General features: G+C 45.2%; 3 non-coding genes across 3 annotated transcripts; all 3 read left to right on the top strand.

The window, feature by feature from the left end:
* The first annotated feature begins 6,677 nt into the window (after window positions 1–6,677).
* On the top strand, window positions 6,678–6,796 carry LOC142941196 (5S ribosomal RNA). The gene has a single exon (XR_012951170.1). It is a non-coding gene; the product is annotated as a 5S ribosomal RNA (ribosomal RNA).
* A 253-nt stretch (window positions 6,797–7,049) lies between these two features.
* LOC142941193 (5S ribosomal RNA) lies at window positions 7,050–7,168 on the top strand. The gene has a single exon (XR_012951168.1). It is a non-coding gene; the product is annotated as a 5S ribosomal RNA (ribosomal RNA).
* Window positions 7,169–7,417: 249 nt separating this feature from the next.
* On the top strand, window positions 7,418–7,536 carry LOC142941192 (5S ribosomal RNA). The gene has a single exon (XR_012951167.1). It is a non-coding gene; the product is annotated as a 5S ribosomal RNA (ribosomal RNA).
* The last annotated feature ends 4,964 nt before the right edge of the window (window positions 7,537–12,500 follow it).

The following is a 12,500-nucleotide window of genomic DNA, read 5'->3' as shown; positions in this document are numbered from 1 at the left end:
CTTATTTTTGGAATGTTAATTAATGAACTGGTTTAGGTTCGTTAACGTTTTAAAATTGACCTACTGTTGTAGGTTTTAAAGAACTATGTGTTGGAGACAAACTTGCTTACGGCCATACCTCTCTGTCCTGTTTCAGACCAGAGTGCATTGTGGGTGAGAGCTACTTCCTCCTTGGAGGAAGCACACGGCTGTGCTTTGTTTTCTCCTCTTATCTCTCTCTCCTTTTGTTTGTTTTACATGCCCTAAGAGAAGGTTTATTTTTTGGTTTTGCTCAGCTGATTGTGTCAGTAGTACCCCCGTCAGTGTCTCACTGAGCGGGGGGAAGCGTTTTTTTCCGTGTTTTGTGAGCTATCCCCCGTGTTTTTTTTTTGGGGGGCGCTTTTAGTCCTTTTTTTTTTTCCCCAAGATGGCGGACCACCCGGTAAACCCGACCTGGAATGAACTCACTTTAACTCTTACGGATAACCCCAGCGGCTTGGTGGTGGGCGGAGAGGGCCGTGGTGTTGCCAACGGTACAGTAGAACTGACGGAGAACGGGGGCAGTGGTGGTGCCAAAGGTGTGGAAGAACTGACGAAGAATGGTGACAGCAGTGACGCTGTTAAAAGAACGGGAGAACTGACAAAGAATGGAGACGGCAGCGATGCTGTTACAAGAACGGAGGAACGGTCCTCACGGAGCCTAACTGTGAACGTGGAGATGGAGGGTGGAGAGACTATGAGTGCTATCGAGCTCATCAGACATGTGCAGAGGTTGTGCGGTGAGTTACTGGCGTGCAGAGTGCTCGGCCAAAAGAAGTTTGAACTCACAATGAGCAACATAACGGGTAAGAAAAAACTGATGGAGGGTTTTAAGATTGGGGAAACGAGGGTTCATGCTAGAGAGATCACTAACGACGAGCTCATCGTCTCTTTTCTCAATCTGCCCTATTATATCAGAGACAATGATATCTTTTTGAGACTGGATAGCTGGGGGGTAACGCCTATGTCACCTATTAGACGCAGAATGTGGCCAGGCTCTAAGGTGACGGACGGCACTCGATTTCTACGAGTTAAATTTAACGAAAGAGTTCGTTCGCTACCATATTCTACAAAATTTAACACGGTGCTGGGCTCGGAGTATTTCCGGGTAATTCATGACAGGCAGACCAAAATATGTAGGCTCTGCATGCAGCCTGGGCATGTTCAAAGAGAATGCCCTGAGTTCACATGCTACACCTGCGGAGAGCAAGGGCATTTTTCTAGGGAGTGTTCCACACGAAAGACTAACAAATGCAAGGGATGTAAGCGGGCACCGGACAGCTGTGTGTGCCATGTGGAGGTGACAGAAGAGGAGATGGTGGGGACTGTGGAGGAGGAGGAGGAGGAGGAGGAGGAGGTGCAGAGCGACGACGGTATGTCGAGCACTGGCACCGTGGAGGAGGACGTGGACGAGGAGGAGGAGGAGGAGGAGGAGGAGATGGAGGAGGAAGAGGATGATGAGGCTGCTGCGGGGACCTGTGTGAGCGAGCTGAACAAAGAGGGAACGGCGATGACTACGGCTGTAATGAGGCCGAAGCCTGCAGCCTGTATGGCAGAGACTACAGCGGTGAAAGCAGGTGCAACTGTGGAGCCAGTGACAACGGCAGGTGCAGCTATGGCGCCAGCGAAAGAGGCAGGTGCAGTTGTGGAGCCAGTGACAAGGGCAGGTGCAGCTGTGGAGCCAGTGACAAGGGCAGGTGCAGCTGTGGAGCCAGTGACAAGGGCAGGTGCAGCGGTGGAGCCAGTGACAGCAGCAGGCGTGGTGATGAAGCCACGGAGTATGACCGATGCAGGGAGGAGAACTGAAATAGTGGAGGTGCCGGAGACGGCGTCCAGCCAGATTGATCTGAGTGGGCCAAGGCCGGTGCCCAGCCAGCCGGAGCTAAAGGTGGGAGAGGCACGAGCCAGTGCCAGGCTGAAGGAGCAAGTCCAGACCAAGCCGGGCAAGGCCCGAGTGGGGAGACTGGCTGCGAGGAAAACGAAGGCAGTGCTATTGGAAGGCGCAGAGGTCGAGCTGCGAAAGAGGGCTGAGGAAAAGGCGGCGATGGGGTCTTCCCTGGACAGCTTTGTTCCTCAAGACATCGGGAACTGCGGCTCCCCGCTGCTATTAAGTGAACCCTCGGACTCAGACATGGACATCGAGAAGGGCCAAAGGGTGAGGAAAAGGGATGGAGAGCTTATAAAAGGGTCTGATAATCGGAAGAAAGCACTGAAAAAATAACAACATGTTTTGGTTATTAATGGTGGCTGTTGCTTCTTTTAATGCAAATAGTCTTAGGACTAGTTATAGGCGAAACCAAGCCTTGATGTTGTGTGAGGCTGACATTATATGTTTGCAGGAGACACACTGGGATGAAAAATGTGTGAAGGAGTTAGAGAGAGAGTGGATGGGAGATGTGTATGTAAACAATGGGGACATTTATTCTAGGGGAGTGGCTATTTTGGTTAAAAGGGGAGAGGTTGAGAATGTGAGGAAATGTGAGGATGATGGTGATGGGAGAGTGATAGGGATTACTTTTGAACACCTGGGTAAGAAATTGAAAATGTTGAATGTGTATGCACCAAATGAGGAAAAGGAGAGAAGGGAGTTTTTTGAGAGGATGGCGGGAATGTGCGGGAAAGAATGTGTAATTGTGGGTGACTTTAATGTGTGGTGTGGAAGGCTGGATGCATCTGCAAGTGTGTGTTTCAAAAGCGACTCCTCAAGAAGAGTATTGAAGGAGGTAATGAGAGCGAATGGACTGGTAGATGTGTGGAGGGAAAAGAACCCAAGAGGGCGCGTATTTACAAGGAGACAGATGGTGAAAGGGGAATTAAAACAGAGTAGGATTGATTTAGTTTTGAGTACGGAGAGTCTAGCAAGTAAAATGGGGGGAATTGATTACAAGGTAACTACTCTTAGTGACCACGTGGTGCTAAAATTTAGATTAGGGCATGGGTGTGAGAGGAGGGGGGGAGGTGTGTGGTGCCTGAATGGGATGTTGCTCAAAGAAGAAAGGTACAAGGAAAAGGTGAGAGAATGTATAATGGTGAGAAAGAATGAGAGTATGTATGAGGAGGATATGGGGAGATGGTGGGAGGAGATGAAGGAGGAGCTAAAGAATTTGAGCAAGGGAAAGAGGGAGGGAAAGGAGACTAAAGGAAGAGTTAGTTAGAGAAGCAGAGAGGGTGGACCAGGGGGTAGGGCACGCATTAGAACGGTATAATAAAATTAAAAATGAGCTGGAGGAGGTAGAACAGAAGAGATGCATGGGGGCAATAGTTAGAAGTAGGGCTAGATATGTGGTTGAGGGAGAGAAATGTACAGCATTCTTTTTAGGTTTAGAGAGGGCGAAACAGAAAAATAATTATTTGGAGCAGGTGGAAGGGAAAAATGGAGAAAAGATAACGGATTTTGTAGGGATAGTTGGAAGAGTAGAAGAATTTTATAGTGAACTATTTAGGAAAGAAGAGGTTGATGAAGAGTGCATGAAACATGTGCTGGAGAAAATGGAGACTAAGATGAGCGAAGATGCGAAGGAGATGTGCGAAGGAGAGATAAGGATAGGTGAAATAGAGGCAGCCATATTAGGGTTAGGCAGGAATAAGAGTCCAGGGCTAGATGGGTTAGTGGGAGAGTTTTACATAGAGTTTAAAGAGGAACTAGCGCCACTGTTGGACAGATTGTTTAAATGGATAGAAGAGAAGGACGAGATGCCGGTTAGTATGGCGACAGGGTTAGTTAGTATTATATATAAGAAAGGGAGTAGGGATAGACTTGAAAACTATAGGCCGCTTAGCTGTTTAAACAGTGACTATAAAATACTAGCAAGAGTGCTAGCAAATAGGATTAAGAGGGTGATAGGGACAATAGTGGGAAGCACGCAGGCTTACAGTATACCAGGGAGGGATATAGCAGACACAATCAGCAGCATTAGGGACACAATAGAACACATGAAGGGAGGGGAGGGGGGGATAGTGATGAGTTTAGATTTGAACAAAGCATTTGATAGGGTAGATCATGGATACCTGTATGGAGTATTAGGAAAAGTAGGGTTTGGGCAGCAGTTAGTAGGATGGATCAAAAGATTGTATGATAAAGCTGTTAGTTGCGTCAAAATTAATGGGATAGTCACAGGTAATTTCAGATTAGAGAGGTCGGTTAGACAAGGGTGTCCACTGTCGGCCCTGCTGTACTCACTGTCGGCAGAGCCACTAGCTGCACTGCTGAAGCAAAATAAAAAGGTCAGAGGCATAGACTTACCAGGAGGGCAAGTGAGTCTATTATACCAGTATGCGGACGACACAACAGTAACAGTACAAGACAGTGAAAGTGTCCTTGAGGTTTTACAAAGTGTAGGAGTTTATGGTAGAGCATCAGGAGCAAAGCTAAACATAGAAAAGTCAGAAATTATGTATGTTGGAGTCAATGGAGAAAGGAGGAAGGATATAGGATTGAAAGAGAGGAAGGACTATTTTAGGGTGTTAGGGGTGAATTTAGGGGTTGAAGGCAGAGAAGGGAGAGACATGCAGTATGAAGGGATAATGAATAGCATAAAGAAGACATTAAGGTTTTGGAGACTTAGGAAGTTGAAGTTGAAGGGGAAAGTGGTGGTAGTGAATGGCCTGATAATGAGCAAACTTGTGTATGCAATGACTGTGTTGGATGTGCCTGAGCGAGTGCTAAAGGAGACAGAGAAAATGGTGAGTGAGTTTCTCTGGGGTGGGAGAGGTGTCAGAATAGCCAGGGAAGTGATGGAAAACGAATACAAGGATGGTGGGTTGAAGCTGATTAATTTAGAAAAGAAAAAGAATGCACTTCGGTTGAAAATGATGACAAGATATGATCGTGTATGGAAGCTGTTTCTGAAAGAAGCAATTAATAAATGTGGGGGTTGTGGAGAAAGTGGAATATTTATGGAACTGAAGAAAGGTATGTTGAGTGAGGTGTCTGAGTTCTATAAAGAGATGCTGGGAGCATGGGGAGAGTTTGTAAAACATGTGCAGTTTCAATGCAAAAATGTAAAACAGGTGTGGGAGCAACCATTGTTTCTAAATCCCAAAATCACATTTGAGGGGAGCACAATTTATAACTTGGAGATGTGGAGAGCAGGTTTTAGGAAGGTGAGGGATTTAGTGTACGAGTATGTACCAGGGTTCATGAGGGCTCAGGTAGTGGTAGATGAGGTGAGAGAAAGGGGTGATGAAATGTGGTTAGGCACAGCGGTGGATGTGGTGGAGAAGATAAAGAAGGGGATGCCGAGAGAATGGGTGAGAATGATTGAGAGTGAGGCGGTGGGGAGTGGAGGAGAAGGGGTGGAAATGTATGTGGGGGAAGGAGAAAGGATAGTAAGCCTGGCGAATGTGAAAACGAGAGTAATGTACAGATGTTTAAGAATGAAAGAGGTAAGAAGACCGGCTGCAGAGAAGGTATGGGAAAAAGTAATGACCGATATGGATGTAAAAAGGATGTGGCTGAACCTGAGAGTGAAATGGAATAGTGTTGAATGTGAGCATTTTGATTTCCTACTGCGTCACAATAGGGTGTTTAACAATCTAATAATAAGTCAATTTAATCTGGATGTGAGGAAGCAGTGTGATGTCTGTCAGGTGGAAGTGGAGACATGTCTGCATGAGTTTGTGGAATGTGGGGAGTTGGCTGTGTACTTTGGGAAAGTGAAAGAGTTGATAAGCAGATGTTGGAAAGGGGAATTTGTGGAGAAAATAGGGTGGAAGGAGCTGTGGTTGTTTGGTGCGGTTGCTAAAAGGAAAGGAAGTAATGTCAACTTGTTGAACTACACGCTAAGCCATGCAAGGTTTGCAGTCAAGCTAAGGAGGAATGTAGCGCATTACGAGAAAAGGAGAGTAGAAGTATGGAGTGTGTTTAAAAATATTATGAAAAGAGATGTAAACATATTACATAGCTATGTCAAGGAGGAAGAGTTTCAGGAGGGGTTTATTGAGGGTAGCACCTTTGTTGCGATTGGGGAGAGTGGAGAGGTTGTGTTAGATTTTGGTTAGAATCTGTGTTATGGCTAATTATCATTGGGGATTATTTTTGTTGGTTACATTATGTCTGAGTATGAGTAAAAAATTGGTATGTGTCTCTTTGAGTTATGGGGAGGTTTATTTTCGTTGTTTTTTGACTTATGGGTTGGGATAAGTGTTAAGTGTTTGAATTTATAGTTAGTATTAGCGTGGAGGGGTTATTTTTTGTTATTATGTTTGTACAAGTGTCATGTGTTCTTGTATTGAAGAGTAAGTGGTAAAATGTTGATTGTAAAAAATTTTGTATTTTTGATAATAAATAAATAAAAAAAAAAAATCTGTTCGCGCCCGATCTCGTCCGATCTCGGAAGCTAAGCAGAGTCGGGCCTGGTTAGTACTTGGATGGGAGACCGCCTGGGAATACCGGGTGCTGTAAGTTTTTTCACTTCTCTCTCCAAAAGGCAGAGGACACTGCTGCTTTTTCACTTGAGAAATATGAGAAAAAGGCAAGATTGAAGAAGAGATGCATACAAAGATGTGGGTCACGGTAAAAAGGGAAAAGAGAATCAATCAATATATCAATATTTTCTTATTTTTGGAATGTTAATTAATGAACTGGTTTAGGTTCGTTAACGCTTTAAAATTGACCTACTGTTGTAGGTTTTAAAGAACTATGTGTTGGAGACAAACTTGCTTACGGCCATACCTCTCTGTTCGCGCCCGATCTCGTCCGATCTCGGAAGCTAAGCAGAGTCGGGCCTGGTTAGTACTTGGATGGGAGACCGCCTGGGAATACCGGGTGCTGTAAGTTTTTTCACTTCTCTCTCCAAAAGGCAGAGGACACTGCTGCTTTTTCACTTGAGAAATATGAGAAAAAGGCAAGATTGAAGAAGAGATGCATACAAAGATGTGGGTCACGGTAAAAAGGGAAAAGAGAATCAATCAATATATCAATATTTTCTTATTTTTGGAATGTTAATTAATGAACTGGTTTAGGTTCGTTAACGCTTTAAAATTGACCTACTGTTGTAGGTTTTAAAGAACTATGTGTTGGAGACAAACTTGCTTACGGCCATACCTCTCTGTTCGCGCCCGATCTCGTCCGATCTCGGAAGCTAAGCAGAGTCGGGCCTGGTTAGTACTTGGATGGGAGACCGCCTGGGAATACCGGGTGCTGTAAGTTTTTTCACTTCTCTCTCCAAAAGGCAGAGGACACTGCTGCTTTTTCACTTGAGAAATATGAGAAAAAGGCAAGATTGAAGAAGAGATGCATACAAAGATGTGGGTAACGGTAAAAAGGGAAAAGAGAATCAATATATCAATATTTCCTAATTTTTGGAATGTTAATTAATGAACTGGTTTAGGTTCGTTAACGTTTTAAAATTGACCTACTGTTGTAGGTTTTAAAGAACTATGTGTTGGAGACAAACTTGCTTACGGCCATACCTCTCTGTTCGCGCCCGATCTCGTCCGATCTCGGAAGCTAAGCAGAGTCGGGCCTGGTTAGTACTTGGATGGGAGACCGCCTGGGAATACCGGGTGCTGTAAGTTTTTTCACTTCTCTCTCCAAAAGGCAGAGGACACTGCTGCTTTTTCACTTGAGAAATATGAGAAAAAGGCAAGATTGAAGAAGAGATGCATACAAAGATGTGGGTCACGGTAAAAAGGGAAAAGAGAATCAATCAATATATCAATATTTTCTTATTTTTGGAATGTTAATTAATGAACTGGTTTAGGTTCGTTAACGCTTTAAAATTGACCTACTGTTGTAGGTTTTAAAGAACTATGTGTTGGAGACAAACTTGCTTACGGCCATACCTCTCTGATCAGTGCTGATTTGAGACACCTGTGTGAGCTGAGCTGGTGGATCCTGAGAACAGGCACGCTTTTTCCTTCCTCTCCTTTCTTCTCTCTTCTTTGATTTACACATGCAAGCTTTTTTCTAAAAGTTTATTAGTTGGTTTAGTGTACAGTACCCCCGTCAGTTTTTACTGATTGGGGGGAAGTCTTTTGTTTCTCGCTTTTTTGCGACACATCCCCCGCAGTTCTTTTTTCCGAGAGGGGCGCTTTCTTTTTTTTCTCTCAAAATGACGGACTTACAAGTGAACCAGACCTGGACCGATCTGACGACAACCCCTACGGAAAACCCCACCATCCAGACGGAGGTAGAAGCCAGAGAGAAGGAGCTAACTGCAGAAACCCGAGAGTGGACTGCTTTGCAGAACCTCACGGTAAATGTGGAGACGGAGGGCGGCGCATCGATGAGCGCAATGGAACTGATAAGTTATGTGCAGAAACTGTGCGGTGCGCTACTGGCGTGCCGGGTCATCAACCCGAAAAGATTCGAAGTAACAATGAGCCACATAAAAGGTAAAGAACGCCTGATGGAGGGTTTCAAAGTGGGGGACACGAGGGTACACGCGAAAGAGATATCAAATGATGAGCTGGTCGTCTCCTTTTTGCACTTACCTTATTATGTGAGTGACAGGAGCATCCTGGCAAAACTGCTGAGCTGGGGGGTAAAAGCTGTATCCCCGGTGAAGCGAAGAATGTGGCCTGGGTCCAAAGTAACTGACGGCACCCGCTTTGTGAGGGTGAAGTTTAACGACAAGGTCCAGTCCCTCCCGTATTCGACGAAGTTCTCGACGGCGCTGGGTTTTGAGTATTTTCGCGTATTGCATGATAAACAAACGAAGATCTGCAGGATTTGCATGCAGCCTGGACACATACAGAGAGAGTGCCCGCAGTTTTCCTGCCACACCTGCGGGGTTCAGGGGCACTATGCCAGAGAGTGCACAAACAATAAAAAAACTAAAAAATGCACGGATTGCAAGCTGGCACTGGATATTTGCAAGTGCCAGGAGGTGGAGGAGGAGGAGGAGGAGGAGGAGGTGGAGGTGGAAGAGGAAGACATGCAGAGCACTAACGAAACCTCGTACGATGAGTCCGGGGCAGAGGTGGAGTTGTGCAGTGATGACCAGGAGGAAGAAGCAGGAAACGATGAGGCGATACCGGCAACCGGTCAAGAGGGGCTGACCGGAGACAGTGAGGTGGTGCCAGTGGCGGCGGAAGCAGCAGCTGTGGTGCCTGATGCGGCAGCACGAGAGGTGGCGGTGCCAGACACGGCAGCAGCAGCAGCGGCGGAGCCAGGGACGGCAGCGCGAGCGGCAGTGGCATCAGAGGCTACAGCGGTGACAGCAGCGGCGGGGCCAGTGACCACACCCAGCCAGCCTGGCATAGGCGGTGACGTAATACGAGCCAGCGCGGGTCTGCAGGAGCAGAGCCCGGCCAAGCCGAGCAAGGTCCGGGTGTCGAGACTGGCCACGGGGAGAGGGAGAAGCGTGGTGACGAAGGGCCTGGAGGCTGAGGAGCAGCCAAGAGTCTTGCTGCAGTCGGAGATAGGGTCCTCCCTGGACTTTGCTGATGTCTCCAACTTGTCAGTTGACTGTTCCCCCCTGATGCTGCCGGACGCGTCTGACACAGAAATGGACGCAGAACAAGTGCAAACGGTGAGGAAAAGGAATTCTGATTTATTAAAGAAAGGAGGTAATAGGAAGAAAGTGCAAAAAAAATAATGGGAATATCTGTATTTGGGTTTTTGCATCTTTCCTTACTGTTTGCCCTCATGGCTCTGGACTCTTTTTCTATAACTTCATTCAATACGAATGGATTCAAAAACATACTGAAGATCCAAGCAGTTTTAGAGAAATATAAGCATGCTGACTTTCTCTGCCTTCAGGAAACTGGGTGGGATCAGGATACTGTAAAGTGTGTACAAAAAATGTGGAGTGGAGAAGTTCAGGCTCAGGAGGGAGCTGGGAGAGCTAGGAGGGTAGCTCTTTTAATCAATAAGAATCACAGCAATAACAGCAAGGTAATTTATAAAGCCGATGATGGCAAATGCCTAATAATTGACTGTTTATTCAATAATGAAGTAATCAGACTTATAAACATCCACGCTCCAAACATAGAAGAAGATCGCAGGATCTTCTTCAAAAGCTTGGATAAATGGATTAACAATAAAACCATCCTACTGGGGGATTTTAACACCACTTTGAGCAATAGCGACAGCTCCCATGACAAATGCAAATGTGACACCAGTAGAACAGCTTTAAAAGATCTTATGACGAATAAAAACATGGTCGACGCATGGCGTGTGGTGAACCCTGGGTCGAGAGTCTATTCCAGAAGGCAGGTTGTGTTGGGTGTTTTAAAGCAGTCCCGTATAGACCTGGTCCTGGTGGCCTCTGGCCTAGTGAAAAAAGCCTCGGGTGTAAAGTACACCTTTAATACTTGGAGCGATCATGCATATGTTGACCTAAAGCTAGGTGATAATACCGGAAAAAGGGGAAAAAGCACTTGGTGCTTTAACAATAGCTTGTTAGAGGACAAAGAATATAAAGAAAAGATAACCAAATTTCTGACCCAATGTGCCTATGACGTTCCTTTTGTGGAAAATAAAATCACATTTTGGGATGAAATTAAATTAAGAATAAAAAAAGTCACTATAAAGTATAGTAGGGACAAAAATTGGGTCAAGAAGAGAGAGGAGAGTATATTAAATGAACTACTAAATATAGAAATAGATAGAATGGAGCTAAACAACAGCCATAATAGCGAGAAGTACGAGCTTTATAGAGCTAAACTAGCAGGAATTGAGGCCCACCGTTGCAAGGGTGCTGCGGTCAGAAGTAGGTCTCTTTTCCTGTTAGAGGGGGAAAAAAGCACGGCTTTCTTTTTAGGACTGGAGAGAGCAACTCAGGAAAAGCAATTCATTGCAGAACTAAAAGATGACAATAATAAAACTTTTACGGAAAACAGTGACTTATTGAGGCTAGCTCATAGTTACTATAGCTGTCTGTACAAAGGGCAATGCCCAAAAGAACCTCACATACAGCAGCTAACAAATCAGGTTAAAATTCAGATCAGTGATAACGACAAAACATTTTGTGACTCACCTACCACAACCGGGGAGATAGAGGCAGCGATACAGGGGCTTAAAAAGAACAAAAGTCCTGGATCAGATGGCCTCACTGCGGATTTCTATTGCTGCTTTTCTGAGTTGCTCTCTCCAGTCCTGTTGAAAGTTCTGGAGGAAATGGAGGTACAAAATGATACCTCGAAGACAGTGACCGAAGGTATAATTACGTTGATTTATAAAAAAAAAGGTACAAAAGATGAACTTAAATTCTATAGACCAATTAGTCTCCTAAATACGGACTATAAAATATTTGCAAAAGTGCTCGCAAATAGACTGAGAGAGGTGATAACAACTGTTGTTTCAGAGACCCAGTCCTACAGTATCCCTGATAGAGACATTAGTGATAACATCATCGCAGTGAGAGATATCGTCGATAAAATGTCTGAAGAGGGGGGGTGCATATTGGGCATAGACCTCGAAAAAGCCTTTGATAGAGTAGAACAGGTTTTTATGTGGGAGGTACTGAAGAGCTATGGGTTTGGCGCGGGTTTTATTAACCGGGTTAAGCTCCTCTACAAAAGAGCGGAGAGCAGAATAAAAGTAAATGGATTCCTCACGGAGCCTGTGGTGCTAGGACGCTCCATCAGACAGGGGTGTCCCCTGTCGGCCTTACTCTACAGTCTGGTAGCAGAGCCCCTAGCTCTTAGCATCACGAGTGACAACAGCATTGAGGGTTTTAAAACTGAGGGTAACAAAATGGTTAAGGTCATACAATATGCGGACGATATTAATATATTTATTAAAAACACGTCCTACATTGAACAGGTAATGACCCATATCGCAAACTATGAAAGGGCGTCTGGGGCAAAAATAAACATAACAAAATCTGAGCTTATGATCTTTAACGGAGATAAGGTGGACGCCGCTAAATGGGGCTTTAAAATCACAGATGACGAAAGGAAAATACTTGGTATTTATATAGGTAAAGATAGCATTAAAGCTAGAGACCGGAACTGGCAAGAGCTTCTAATAAGAATACGTAATACCTGTAACCTGTGGAAGGCCCGAGGGCTGACCATAAGAGGGAAGGTAATCGTATCTAATGCTCTAATTCTGTCCAAAATGAATCACATTTTGGGGTCTTGCGAGCTGCCGAGTTGGGCTTTAAATTCTTTAAACAGCGTGATCTCTTCTTTCTTGTGGAAGGCGCAGGGCAATATGATCGCTCGTAAGACTTTAATCGCAAAAAAAAGGGAGGGGGGCTTAGACCTGATTGACATAAGTGCAAAAAGAGATGCACTTAGGGTTAAATTGATAGGCCGGTTTTTGGATTCGAAGAGGCAGCACCCATGGAAAGATACCTTGGCAGGTCTCCTGGCAAAGTATGGTGAGAGGAGCAGCTACAATTTGTACGCCTTCTCTCCCAGAAATGTCACAGGAGGCTTTCCGGGGTTCTACCGTGAAGTGCTGGAGGCTTGGGACAAATTTCTGCCCCACCTTAGACCTGACGTAGAATATAAAGAGCATGTGATTCGGTTGCCTTTCCTAAATTCGCCCTTCTTCTCCCACAAAGGCAGACCCCTAGCGTCTAAGG

The sequence above is a fragment of the Anarhichas minor genome, unplaced genomic scaffold, assembly GCF_050575085.1.
Source record: "Anarhichas minor isolate MPS153535 unplaced genomic scaffold, ASM5057508v1 ptg000131l, whole genome shotgun sequence".
Lineage (NCBI taxonomy): Eukaryota > Metazoa > Chordata > Actinopteri > Perciformes > Anarhichadidae > Anarhichas > Anarhichas minor.
Note: the sequence above shows the minus strand (reverse complement) of the source record. Positions and strands in the feature narration are given on the sequence as shown.